The sequence below is a fragment of the Solanum dulcamara genome, chromosome 2 (genome assembly GCF_947179165.1).
Source record: "Solanum dulcamara chromosome 2, daSolDulc1.2, whole genome shotgun sequence".
NCBI lineage: Eukaryota > Viridiplantae > Streptophyta > Magnoliopsida > Solanales > Solanaceae > Solanum > Solanum dulcamara.
This window is the reverse complement of record NC_077238.1, coordinates 43,964,245-43,978,020: the sequence shown is the minus strand read 5'-3', so window position 1 is coordinate 43,978,020 and position 13,776 is coordinate 43,964,245.

Here is a 13,776-nt window from a genome sequence, read left to right as displayed (position 1 = left end):
TCAAATCCCTTAGGTCATCCACATCCGAAACATATAACCGACCTTGATAATTAAGTACCCCATCTCCTCTTTGTGAAAAGACAACAAAGTGATGATATTTCCCAAGCTCACCCTCAAACAAAAATAGAAATGAAGTACCATAATAGATGTCTAAAGGTCTCAATATAGCATAAACTAGAAAGAAAAAAGAGTATTGTTCCTAAAACATGGGAATTATCCAAAAGTAGCCTTTAAGTAATCCCAACTAGCCAGGTGGAGGGGAACGAGGAGGAGCACCGGTCCCTACATGGTGATATCATGTAGGCAAAAGAGTATGCATTTGTACTTTGAATGTACTAAGCGTTTAGGCATGTAATACAATGGAAAACATTAGGACATTTACAAAGTAAAATACATAAATGAGCGCATGCATGAGTTACCAAGAAGATAGCATTTGAAACATACATATATGGGAAGATGACTATAACCGACATTAAGACCATATGAGCTATAATATGGAATCCAACGTAACCTCGTACATTGGAAGGGAAGACTACTTGCCAAGGTACAGCTTTGTCAACATTCATTTCTTTAATATTAGATGGCCTTTTGTGGATCTACTAGCCTAGCTTATAATGACTCCTACGGTGGCACATAATAAATGAAACAAGAGGTTGTTACTAGGATTCCCTTACTGAACCCCACCTCAAGCCTCATTCGTTGCTAAGTTAAATTCTACGGAATAATATATTATAATATCATAAACATACATATAAATTAAGAGATCAAATCATCATTTGGTAGAATAACTCCTTAAAACCTTTTGTGATTGAAGTATGCAAGAACTGTCCTTATCGTATAAAGAATCCATAACTTGGGTGAGAAAACCTCTCACCAACATTCGTTCTTTCATTGAAAATACTCCCCATAATCGTAGTAATTAGCTTTCAAAAATATTTAATTGGAGTCTATCACATTCAAATCATACTTTAATGAAAATAGAGTAAAACTAGGTGGGTTCATATCAAATTCAACTTTTAATATGTATATAAATGAAATCATGCATAATACTCTGAAGTTCATCAATTTAAAATCATGCTTTAAAAAATCCACCATGAATTTCAATAACCTTTAAGGAGATAAGTAGAGAAAATACTTGTAAACCATCAATCCATGAATTTGAAATTATTTTACATCAAAATAGACCAATAATCATTAGCTTAATCGTTACCCATGCTATTAATTAGAAATTGAAATGACCCATAAGAAAATCATACTTAAAATCAAGAGATTTAGTTGAAAGGGTTTATGAATCCATGGGTGGAAGAACTTATGGATGAAGACCCATATACCTTGATAAATGTTGACCTTGAGATTGAGAAGGGAGACTTGATCTTGAAGAAACCCTAGAATTTGATTGGTGATGAAGAAGACCATTTAGAGGAGCCTTGGAAGAGAAGGGTTTTTTTTGTGAATTTGAGAATGAAAGGTTTGGGAATACTTAGGGTTAGTAAATAGCAAAAATTTAGTCCCAAAAATATCCCCATTTGCTAATAAAATATAGTTAAGAAATAAAATATCCCTTCTTATAACTGGCGGAACAGACCCTACAAATGGGTTTTATGAATCGTATACCTTTCTATGATTTGTAGAAAGTACTCGTTCTGCAAGGTCTGAAAAAACCCTAAAAATTGAATCTCGGAAGTTTTCCCATGACTCAACTTTATGACTCATCAAAAGTTCTACAATTCATCCTATTGAGTTGTAGAAAAGGTACTGATGTTTGCTAGGTGCAGAACTCAAGCCCAGCAACTACGACTCACTTCAACGAGTCTTCTTCACTTCTACGAGTTGTAACTTGACTCGTAGACTGGCTTCCTAACCATGCCAAATTTCCAACCTCAGCATCAATCCTACGAGTCACTCCTACGACTCGTAGGTTAAGTCGTAGACCCTGAACCAATGCACTTTCTATGTTTTTCCTACATTTTGACTTCTCAACTTCCGATGTCTTACTAGTAGTTTTTATTTCCAAATCCTTTGAACTTGCTTTTTCTATGAAATTCCTATATACAAGAGAACTATGGCCTAAAACCCTTTCAATTAGTATTAAAATATGACAATAATTCAATAATTTAAGTCTAATGAGTTGGTAAAATACCAACTCATCAAATCCCCAAACTTGAACTATTTTTTGTCCTCAAGCTAAACATTCACTAACCGTTGGATTCAAGATAAGATGCACTCAAGATAGGATTTGCATAATCACATACTTGACTAAAAAAAAATAGAAATAAAATACTCAAAAAAAATGACTCTAAAATATGCATCACTCACTATTGGTTCCACTGCTTTTGGTTAGGCAAAGGTTAAACAAAACTCTTTAAAGAACCATTTTGGGACAATCTTTTCTTCAAGCATAATTTCAAAGCATCTCAAGTCAATGGCATCAACCTTCTTGGTTTTGCTAGAGATTCATGTAAACATATCGCATCTATGCAACTCAATTAAAATCAAGACTTCACCATTCATATGAATGATGAAATGCCACTCACAAAGCGAGAATCCCACTCATGATTTTGAATTTGATTTCAAGGGATTATAAATTATGCAAGAAAAATGTTCACTCTCACAAATGAATTCAAGTATATATACATTGACCCATAGGCCTGCCCTGCATGTAGATCATCACTAATGAAGCTCAAAATCCCCAAGGACTTGCGGGATTTACTTAGGCTTGGGAAAAAGGTGGGGTATCATTTGGTCAAGTTACTAAGATGCCTTCCTATTGCTTTCATTCCTCATTTTGAGCATCCGCTCACATTTTTGGCTTTGCCATCCACCTTATTTCTCCATTTTTTATGATCACTACTTCAACTTCCATTTTTCTTTCCACGTGAGGGCTATGCATACATTGATCTAGCACCTAATCATTTTTGCTTTTCTCTTTCATTCTTTCATTTATTTTTAGCAATTTGTTTCTTTATGAAGCATCTGGTGCTCAATACTTCTTAGCTCAAAACTCTTTCTTTTCCTTTTTGCACAACCCCCAAACTTAGGCATTTGCCTACATTTTTCATCATTCATTTTTTCTCCTTTTCTTCCCCAAACTTAGGCTTTTAGCCTTTTTAACAATCTTTAGCATATGATCATGCATAAGGGTATCAAGATAAAGAGTTACATTAGTTCAACGTATGTGACAAGGTGGCCAAAGAATTCAACTTAGGCTCAAAGGGGTTGACTAGAGTTAAGCCACTTGGAATGAAAAATTTGGGATAGAGTGGCTATTCGAAAAGGGCCTCAGTTCATCTTTCAAAATATGTCAAATATATAAATTTTTCCTTAAAGTATATTTTTGGGCAAGTTCTAGACAACACGTATATACAAGAATGAATCAAATCCTTTCCGTACAAGGCATTTCAGTCCAAAAAATTCACAAGCTATTCTCAAAATTAATTGAATCTAATGACTTTTGACAAACTACAATGAGGATATCTCCGCTTGTAAGTCATAAAGAAAAATTAAGAATGTACGAACCATGAATAGCGATTGCCTTTCAATTTGTTTTTCCCATTTAAAACTCATTTAAAAAAAATTACCTTTGCCAATCACAAAAAAATTGGTGGTCTCTTTTGCAAGAGGTGCAACAAAAGAATCAATTAAACACTAAAGCTTGGTATTTTCCATAAGAAAATTACCTCACAATCTATCATTGGAAAAACCAACCCGGTTCAATATAAAAAGATTCAAGAAGATAAAGAAAAATCAAAAAAATATTTTGCTCCTTGGGAAATAACCGCGATATAAAGAAAGCCCTTGGAGTTTATTTGACTCGCTGCTATTAATTGAGATGATTTTGAATCATGTAACATAAATTAATTGAGAGACCGAACCTATAGGAAGGCACTAAGCGTGAATCATAAATACAACAAAATATTTGAAATCTAACACAAAACAAGTATGCATATGATCGAATAAAATCAATTAATATAAAGCCCACCAAGGACTTAAAAACGTAAGGCCCGAAAAAGACTCGAAAAATGTAATATGCCCTAAAAGGCTCAAAACACATTGTCAAAAAGTTCCACCAAGGACCTTCAAATATTCGAGGTGCCTGAAAAGGGCTCAAAACAAAATTAATAATTTAATAAAAGCACACCCAAACTTAAAACTAGCATTATCTCCAATAATTTTTCTTTCGTTCAGGGGGGAGTAACCAAAGACATCACACCTCTCTAGGTGTGTGAGAACATGATCCACCTTACTGCAACGACACTTCATTTTATTTCTTCTCATTGCTATGCGCCTTCCCGACATTGCCGCCTATCCTTGGTAGGAGTTTGTCCACTGCATCAGGCTTGTTTTGTATAGGTTCTTTATCGACTGCCCTTATTTGTGAAATTGTGCCTTCAAGTACCCCTACTCTTAAGCTCAATCTACCCACTGAATCTACTAACCCTTGCATAGCGTCCCTCGCTACCCTCTGCATCATCTCAGGAAGTGATTCAACAAAAAAAATTAGTTGATTCCTGTTGTGGTAGGTGGCATCCACTAGATTTTGATAGGTGCTTGAGTTTGGGCTTTGCTTCTCCTATACACTTGAAGTATGTCACGACTCTCTAGTGGTTGGGATGGTTTTTATTCTTCTCCTTTTCACATGTAAGGCATCAACATCCCTCTTCTTGTCTACGTCTATCACTCCTCCAGTAGGTACTGACTCGTCTGCTAGAAAATATTATATGCCGACTTGGTCAAACAACTGGCTAATCAATATAGGGTATGGCATGGAGAGGTTGTGTTGATGGGCTTTCCGGCAAATATGTACAGTGACAATCTCCCTAAATTTGTTGTGAATACTTGTCATTAAACAAGAAATAAGAATACTAACCTCTTGGGTAACACACTAGTTATTTTTGGATGGCATGATATGGGCACAAATAAAGTCGAGCCATACTTTGGCTTTAAATGAAAAGTTCTGCTGTGATATATTCTATCCTCATGCATCCAACAACTGGGACCTAGCACCAATTATTCACACCACCCATAGGAACTCATCGCTTTTAGTGATAATCTTTTGGGAATACACTTGAGAAACTCCTATTGGTTCATCCCAATATAACAAATTAATAGCCTCTAGGTGATATCAACTTCCACCCCACACACCATGACTAAGGAAAAGCATAGGAAACTATCCATATTTCCTTTGTTCCCAAAAGCGTCTTGTGTGGTTTGGTAAGGAGTGTAAAATTCCAAAACCATCTCTGGGTAGTAATCACTAGGTTCTTTAGTCAATTTGAGCTATATACGATCCATGAGTTGCTATGCCATATTAGGAATAGCCTCTGCTAAGCTATAAAAGCTTAGAGATTTTTCCGGGGTGAAGGTTCATCACTCTGTAAACAAATCATCATATTCTTTAGATCCCGCCACATCGAAGTGGATTATGGCCTCCTCCTGTGGGTTGTTAGGGACTTCCCGATCGTGGAAAGATGAGGCTATGCATACGGGTTTTCACACCACATATTTTTGCCAAACCATTTTTAAAATAAGGAAAAGTGATCCTTGCATAATAAAGGTGCATATATAGGAGAAGATAAAGTAAGACAAGAATAAATGTATAAAATATATGAATATAAAGAAATCAATCAATTAGTGCAGGGTTAGGCTAGCATTTGATCAGCATATCATAAATGCGAGATTGTGGGTCTCCAATACAAATGTCACCTAAGATTAGATAACTAGCAACAATTTAGGTGAATTGGCGTTACGCTGATATTTTTCCAATGGAGACCTGCGCTTCGTAGGTGTATCTCGATTCTAAAGTTCAAGAACAGTGAAGTCCTACTCTTGACCGATGTTGCACCTGAAAAATGCAAGCAAATCATTGGGAAGTGCCGATGCTGCAAAGATGCCCTTCTCAACCAAAAATTGCTCAAATCAAACATTCATCCAAAAATTTCAAGTCCAATGGGTAGTTAGACTTTCCCATGAGAGATACTAAGCAAACATCAATAGTTTTGGCTGATTTTCTCTCAAGAGGGAACGAAGTCTATCCGTCATCAAGAATTTTTCACATATAATTAGGCACACTCATAAATTCAAGCTCTTATTCACAAATAACAACCTTACAATATCAATAAAATCTTACAAATCTATTTAAAAACATTAGACAATGCTACTTATTCAAAAATTTTAGCTAAAAATTTTGAGATTCACATAATGAAGATTTTGCCCTTAGGAATGACATCACCTATTCCGTCATAGAATAATTTCATGCACTATGGAAACTTGATGAGTTACTCTGAATTCACCACAAACTCGAGATTTCAAGCAACTAATCAGAAATTTATCCTATCCAACTTCACATACACTCTAATATGCTTAAGATCTAACAACATCAAGAAATATAACCTCATTTTAAGCATAAAAATCTTAGTACTAACAAATGGTTTTCGAATAAAACACAACTAATGCATGAAGTTTGTAGCAAAGTTAGAACATAAAGCTTAAAATTAAGCAAAAGTCGAGTACATACAAGATTTAGGAGATAAAGAGATGAAAATTTGAGCTTTAAAAGAGGTTTTCTTAAGCTTTTTGGACAACAATTAGGAGAATAGGGGTTTTCGGATTTGGTGTTGTGAAGGCTGAAGGAGGGAGAGAGAGAGAGAGAGAGAGAGAGAGAGAGAGAGAGAGAGAGTTAATATAGTGGGAAATGTGGGTAGTTGAATGGGTAAGTTGTAAGTTAAAGGGTTTTAGAGAAAGGAAATGAATATGGTATGGAGGTTTAAGGGAGAATGAATAAGGAAGAAGATGAAAGGTTTTAGGATCATGATTTTTGGAAAGGTCGGTCAAATTTGGCCTTTTCAAATTCTTTGCCTCAAAGTCAGAATTAAAACCATTATTTACCTGACTAACGCGTAATAGGCGCCGTGATAGTTGAAGTGGTATTACACTGGTTGAAATGCAGACTATATGAGTTATGTCTGTAGGAATGGAATAGAGCGACGCTTCCACAGGCATTGCAAAAATTTCACTAGCGATTCACTGTTCAAACACAAATTCTATTCAAACTTCCATGTTCTTATACTAGGAACCTGTGGTTGAACTGGAGTCGTGCAACAATCAGTAGTGGGTGATTCTCTAATCTGTCATTAATTATATTTATGCTCAACTATAACCCTTTTTTTTGCATTTTTTATACTCCTGAAAGAAAAGAAACACACCAAAACAACAAAAATGAAGTAAAATAGAAAAAACAATGAAAGCACTTAGGTTACCTCCCAAGAAGCTCTTTATTTAATGTCACAACATGACGCAACCATCTCATGGCTACTCGATGTTGAGCGGTATTTCCCTTTTACGTAAAACCCCTCACTTGTTCATCTATAGTTTCCTTTGATAATACAATTTTGCACTTATTGGGTGGCCTTGTGGGCTTACCCACTATCACGACCCAAGCCTAGGGCCTAGATGTGACATAATGAATGAGAAACCCAAAAGTACCTCAAACAATCCTCTTAGCATTCGTTTAGCCTTTCATAGGTAGTGACAATAAATAAACAAGCGGAAATCATAATAATAAATCTTCAAATTACGTCTAATAATACCTCTAACTTTTAGATTTAACGGGGCTAGGACAAATTCCTAATTCACCCTCAATTATAATAGAAAGAAATGCCATAGTAAGTGTCTAAAGATATCAACATATCATAAGCTAGAAAGATAAAAAAGTATTATTCTCGGAACATGAGAACTCACCAAAAATAGTCTTCAGATGAAATCTCAACTAGCCATGTGGAGGAGAACGAGGAGGATCATAGGTCCCTACATGGTGATATCATGTAGGCAAAATAGTATGCGTTAGTACTTTGAATGTACTAAGTATGTAAGCATGCATGAACATTGAGAAAACATTTAAATATTTATGTAACATGAAACATAATGCAATGCATGCATAATTAATCATATAGATATCCTTTAAAATATTCATTTTGTGGGAAAATGACCATAACCGACATTTAAGACAATGCGAGCTATTACATAAAATCCAACATAGCCCCCTACATTGGCTGGGGAGACTACTTGCCAGGTAGAACTCCGTCAACTTTATTCATTTCTTTAACTTTAACTTTAAGGGCTTTCATGGATCCATTAGCCTAAGCCTACAAGGGCTCCTATGTTAGTACATAGTTAATAAGACAAAGGGTTGCTACTAGGATTTCCTTAATGAATCCCACCTCAATGATCCATTCGGTGCTAAGTCAATCCCACAGAATAGTTTAATATTCAAAATAGTCATAGCATATATTGAGAATTCAAAACATCATATTCGGTAGAATAGCTCATTAAAACCTTTGGTAATTCAAATATGCAAAATTCATCCTTATTGCATAAAGAATCCATCATTCATATTATTTCATCATTCTTTCATTTCATAAGACTCCTTTTTGATCATAGATATTTTTTTTTATAAGCAGTCATTTGGAGTCAAAGCTTTCAAGTCAAACTTCATTGAAAACATAGTAAAACTAGGTGGGTTCAAATCACTTCAACTTTCAAACATGAATGTAAATCAAAATTATACATAAATATTTTGAAATCCATTAATTAAAAATCATATTTTAAATAATCCACCATGAATTTCAAGAACCTTTAAAGAGCTAATTAGAGAAAATACTTGCAAACCATCAATTCATACATATGAAATCATTTTGCATCAAAATAGATGAATAATTATTAGTTTAACCATGATTCATGCTATTAAGTAGAAATACGAATTACCAATTAGAAAATCTTATTTGAAATTAAGAGATTTAGTTGAAAGAGTTTTGAACTACATGGGTGGAAGAATCCATGGATAAACACCCACATAACTTAGAGTAAAGCTTAAAGAAAATAAACATAATTTATCATATAATCAAAATACTTTAGGCATGAGAGTGGAATGAATACTCTCATTGAAGCCTTACATATATGGAATCTGAAGCGTTACTCAGAATCGAAGGACTTAATAAATACTCTTGAATCCTAGCATTTTCTCCTCGCCAGAGCCTTTGTGTACTATTCGGAGTATATGAATCACCGAAATAGTATTTTTATACTACTAAGAACTAAAACTATATTTTGAGAATGACTAAAGGAGTGTATAGAGAGAAGAGTTGCTTGAGAAAGCTTGAAGAACAAAATGATAAAATAAGGTAGGTATTTATAGGTGTGAAGGAGGGACCTAACAATAATTAAAATAATTATAAAGAAAAATTTAAAAATTTAATAGAAGATTGTGATGTCATGGATGATGTCAAATGGAGGACTATTGATTTCATGGATGATGTCAAATTAATCTAGATCTTTCCATGGTCGGTAAGATGAACCTTTTTTTAACGAAATACCCTTTTTTGAAGCTGCATTTGAAAAAGATAACTCCCTCACTAGGATTTGGTGTCTTCATATGAATTGTTTCTCTAGAAGTCTACTTTCATTTTGATTAAGAATAAACCAGTTTGGAGCATCCTATAGTTAGATATGAGTTTTTTTACAAATACTCCATTTCGTCACAGCACCATGTCTTGCAATAATTAATTTATTTGACCTACTTAACCTCCAAAACTTAAAATATGGTCTCACAAAAAAGGTAGTCAATGATGTTCGGGTTATTCAAAAATTTAAATCACCTATTGTGGACTATTTTATTAAAAGTTATGCCCAAAATACAAAAAAGATATCATTTTCATCGAGAATTGGAACATCATATACAATATTTTTAGGGGGTGTTACACCCACGTCAAATTTGATGGATTCATTACCGACTTGAATTAGAGCTTTCCAAGCTCCCATTCCATAATAGTTTGAGAGTTACTCAATGTTCTTTTGGATCTCGACTCGTACCAACTCTTTCAACCATGGTACCTCTTTTAAATATTGCATTTACTTCCTTCCATGATTTATCCATTAAGCACCATCCCACTAGCACATTGTCTATCACTTGAGTTTGGTAATCTAAATACTTGAAAAAATGTTGTAACAACACTTCGTCAAATAATACATGTCTTGAGCACATTGTTACCTTGCTTGTGTATCTCAACAGACTTTATAGAGAGAATGCAGTGGGTCTTGTGTAAAATTTGCAATCTTACCTTGTAATTAAATAAGCAGGATGGGGAAATACCATTCAAGGAAAATTTACTCCAATTCTTTCCAAGTGGTAATTGATCATTGTGGAAAACTCCTATGCCAATTGCTAGCTTCACTGGTGAGTGAAAATGGAAATAATATTAGTCGAAGATACTCTTAGCAGAATTCATTGCCTTAAGATGGATAAAAACGTCTATGAATTCCTTAACATGGCTATATGCATTGTCCACTTATCTTCCTCCAAATAGTCATTGGACTAGTTACTTAGAATTTGAATTTCCTACATCTGATGGTAAGAGAATTACTGCAGCTACATCCATCTCCGTGGGTGATTCATTTCCAGCAAACTTATTTGCTAAGCCTGCATCTCCTATACATTCTTCATCAACCACTTGCTCCATGTTGCCCTATTTTTGGCAAGCAATAAAACAAAACAACACGTAACAAGAACATAAATTGTACACAAGTTTGAATATAAAAATCAACCAAAGATGATCGTTATTCAATCGACAGCAAAGGTTCCATATTTGATAAATGCTCAACTATGTCTTATATTTCATTGCATAGACAGTCGTTTACAAAACAATACCTATCAAGTATTGAAAATAGGGATATACTAAAAGCTTTATATTCCAAGATTGGAAAGGACTAGGGGTATCTGCATAGCGATTGGGGTTTCAACTCGAATTGGCTAAGACTAACCTCAAAAAAAATAGATTGGTACATGGATAGTGTTTGGTCTAGGCTACGCTTTGATATTATCTTGAACTATCAAGCGTATTTTCATTGGTTTCTTCTGAACACCAAGACCCCTTCAAAAAAAACATCAAACATTGCCTAAGTAGATGGACTATTCCTAGCTCACATAATTAAATGAGAAATTACTCAAATTATCCCATCCCTGGCTCAAACCCTTAGAGTAATTTGAATAAGTCCTCACTATTGAGTCTTACCCAACTCCATTTTTCTTTTCCTAGCCAACAATAGATCCATGTCATATAATCAATTTAAAAGAAGATTAATCAAAGTCCATTTAGGGTTTTTCACCCCCCATCAAACATACACACCCCTAGATATGGATTTAGCTACTCAGAAAATAGGGAATGAAGACAATACCCATAGAGGAAATGTTTATTCCAAATTAAAATGATGAACACAATCTAAATATAAGCTTTGGAGAATACACTATTGAAGGTTTCTTTGTGCCTAAGCTAAGAGTTCCTTACTATGGAGATGATGGTTCTATCTCTCTTGAAACTTCTCTCTAAGAATTATAATTGATAAATTGAATAATAAGAATAATAGTACATAATTGCACAAATCTCTATTATGGTCCTTGTAACTTTTAAAAGAAAGCACTATTTTCTATAAATGTATTTTGGTCCATCAACTTCTGCATCAAGACTTGAGTTGAACCAGTGAATCATTGATCTACCATTGTGAGAAGCCAGTCACTACCTCGCTTCAACCTTCAGTGCTTCCAGAATCTTCTGTGCTGGGACTGGTGAACCATCGATCATCCATTGTATTACCCCTATTGTAGCGAAGGAACTAATACTACTTGCTGCAGTCCAGCTGGTGATTAGTCGGCAAGACACCTGTCAACTTTGGCGAGGCGCCAGTGTGCTTTAGTAGTTTTTAGCTCCACATCTTTTGAACTTGATTTTTTTAAGAAATGCTTGCACACAAGAGAATTTGGGTACTAAACCCATTTAATTAGCATTAGAATATGACAATAATTCAAGAATTTGAGTCATCAACATCTATCATCTAGTTTGGGTTAAGGATACTAGTTCTGAAACCCCAACTCTTTAGTTCATTTCTGTTGTGAATGAATTCTTAGAAGTGTTTCCCAAAGATCTTCTTAGAGTTTCTCTTAAAAGGGAAATTGACTTTGGCATAGACCTTCTTTCAGATACCCAATGTATCTCTATTCCATCTTATAAAATAGCTCTGACAGAACATAAGGAGTTGAAAGATTAGTTAAAGGACCTTTTGGATAAGGGTTTCAACAGATTGATTATCTCTCTATGGGGTGCTCCAATTTACTTTTTTCGAAAAAAAATGATTCTCTTCTCATATGCATCGATTATTATAAGTTAGATAAGGTCACAATCAAGAAGAAGTATCCTATTCGAATGATTGATGACTTATTCAATTAGCTACTTGGTTCTAGTTTCTTTTTAAAGATTAATCTTCGATCGGGTTATCATCATCTTAGAGTGAGGGAATTGACATTGTTAAGATGACCTTCTTGACTTGGTATGGTCACTATAAATTTTTGGTTATATATTTTAGACTAATAAATGCTCCTACAACTTTTCTGGATTTGATGAAAAGAACATTCATGCAATATTTTAATATGTTTGTCATTGTGTCTATTGATGGCATTTTAATTTAGTCTTGGAGTGAGGATAAGCATGTCGATCATTAGATCATTGTGTTTTATGTTCTTATAGATCATCTATTGTTTTGTAAGTTTAGCAACTGTTGAGTTTTGGTTACGGTCAGTTTCTTTTTTTGGCCATATTATTTTCAGTGAGTGTATTAAAGTTGATCTCAAAAATATCGAGTTAGTCAAGAACTGGTCTAAACCTCTTTCTCCCTCAGATATCAGGGGTTTCTTAGGCTTAGCTGGTTATTATAGATAATTTGTAGAAGGGTTTTCCTCTATTGCTTCTCCTTTGACCAAATTAACTCTAAAGAAAGTCAATTTCACTAGTGTAGTGATTGTGACAAGAGTTTCCATTTGTTAAAGACTCGATTCACTATAGTCATAGTCTCTACCAGACAATTCAGATGGTTTTGTGGTGTATTATGATTCTTCTAGAGTTGGTCTTGGCTATGTGTTGATGTAACTTAGCAAGGTCATTTCTTATGCTTCTAGGCAACTTAAGGTTCATGAGGAGAATTACCCGACTCACAATCTTGAATTGGTGGCATCAGTTTTGCCTTGAAGATTTGGAGACATTATCTTTAGGGTGTTCATATAGATGTTTTCATCAATTCATAAGAGTTTGCAATGCGTGTTTAATCTGAATGATTTGAATCTTCACCAAAGGAGGTGGCTTGAACTGTTTGAGTATTATGATATGAGCTTGTTGTACCACCAGGTAAAGCAAATATTGTGGCGGATGCACTTAGTATATTGTCCATGAGAAAAAGTTATTAGTTTGTGATATTCATTGGCTTGCCCATTTGGGAGTTTGTTTTGTCGATTTAGAAGATGGGGGAGTTATTGTTCATAATGGTTCAAAATTATCTTTTGTGAGTGATATGAAGGAGAAGAAAAGTGAGGATCTAATCATGGTTGAATTGAAGAAAGTAAGGCTTAAAAAGACCATTGAGGCCTTCTCCCAAGAGGGAGATAGTATGCTTTAATAACAGGATCGATTGTGTATTCCAGATGTTGATGGTTTAAGGTAACATATTCCAAAAGAAGCCCATAGTTCTAGATATTCTATTCACCCAGGATCAACTAAGATGTATCGTAATATATAGGAAGTCTATTGGTGGATGGGATAAAGAAGGATATTGCAGAATTTGTTGCTAATTGTCCAAATTGCCAACAAGATAAGGTTGAGCAGTAGAAAATAAGCAGTATGTCTCTAAATATTAAAATTCCTACTTGAAAGTGAGAATATTTAAATATGTATTTTTTACAAG